We start from the raw sequence: 1,624 nt of genomic DNA on the forward strand, positions 1-1,624 counted from the left end.
GATCCTCCTGAACAGGGACAGTAGGTTGAGGATCCCCCTGAACGGGGACAGTAGGTTGAGGATCCCCCTGAACGGGGACAGTAGGTTGAGGATCCTCCTGAACGGGGACAGTAGGTTGAGGATCCTCCTGAACGGGGACAGTAGGTTGAGGATCCTCCTGAACGGGGACAGTAGGTTGAGGATCCTCCTGAACGGGGACAGTAGGTTGAGGATCCTCCTGAACAGGGACAGTAGGTTGAGGATCCTCCTGAACGGGGACAGTAGGTTGAGGATCCTCCTGAACGGGGACAGTAGGTTGAGGATCCTCCTGAACGGGGACAGTAGGTTGAGGACCCTCCTGAACGGGGACAGTAGGTTGAGGACCCTCCTGAACGGGGACAGTAGGTTGAGGACCCTCCTGAACGGGGACAGTAGGTTGAGGACCCTCCTGAACAGGGACAGTAGGTTGAGGACCCTCCTGAACAGGGACAGTAGGTTGAGGACCCTCCTGAACAGGGACAGTAGGTTGAGGACCCTCCTGAACAGGGACAGTAGGTTAAGGATCCTCCTGAACAGGGACAGTAGGTTGAGGACCCTCCTGAACAGGGACAGTAAGTTGAGGACCCTCCTGAACAGGGACAGTAGGTTGAGGACCCTCCTGAACAGGGACAGTAGGTTGAGGACCCTCCTGAACAGGGACAGTAGGCTTAGGATCCTCCTGAACAGGAATAATAAGTTGAGGGCTAGTCCCAATTAGCTCCCTAACCCTTCCCTTTAGCCCTATCCATTGCAGATCTGCAAGGTGTTAGCCGTGTTAGCCAAGGGGAAGGGGTGGGGACTGCATTGGTACCGACTGATTGAATACAGTTCTCCCCTGCTGAAGTAAGGAGATACCATCTCAGACAAAGTTGGGGGACCAACAGATCAGAATAGGTAAAATACTCTAACATTACATATCCCCGCCAGTCCACTGTAAACATCCTGCACGTCTAATGTAACGTTAAACATCCTGCACGTGGCTTTATGAAGTTAACGGTGGTAGCGAGTCGCTACCTAGGATGCTATTCTCAGTGGCTATTCTCAGTGGCTTTATGAAGTTAACGGTGGTAGCTAGTCGCTACCTAGGATGCTATTCTCAGTGGCTTTATGAAGTTAACAACGGTGGTAGCGAGTCGCTACTTAGGATGCTGTTCTCAGTGGCTTTATGAAGTTAACAACGGTGGTAGCGAGTCGCTACCTAGGATGCTGTTCTCAGAGGCTTTATGAAGTTAACGGTGGTAGCTAGTCGCTACCTAGGATGCTGTTCTCAGAGGCTTTATGAAGTTAACGGTGGTAGCTAGTCGCTACCTAGGATGCTGTTCTCAGAGGCTTTATGAAGTTAACGGTGTTAGCTAGTCGCTACCTAGGATGCTGTTCTCAGAGGCCCAAAAGGCAACCTACGGGCTAGGGTCCATTTGGGCCAGGGTTTTACTACCAGGACATTATCATAGCTTGTAAAGCAGTCAGTCAAAGCTCATTTCATCGTCATCATTTCAGTAAAATATGCATTCCATTTACACCTGCAGGTTTTTATTATTCCTTTAGTGAGATCACATGAGAGCACAGGTCTGCAAAGAGTGCAAATGTAATGACGACTTAATGCTTA

This window comes from Salmo trutta, chromosome 10 (assembly GCF_901001165.1).
Source record: "Salmo trutta chromosome 10, fSalTru1.1, whole genome shotgun sequence".
Lineage (NCBI taxonomy): Eukaryota > Metazoa > Chordata > Actinopteri > Salmoniformes > Salmonidae > Salmo > Salmo trutta.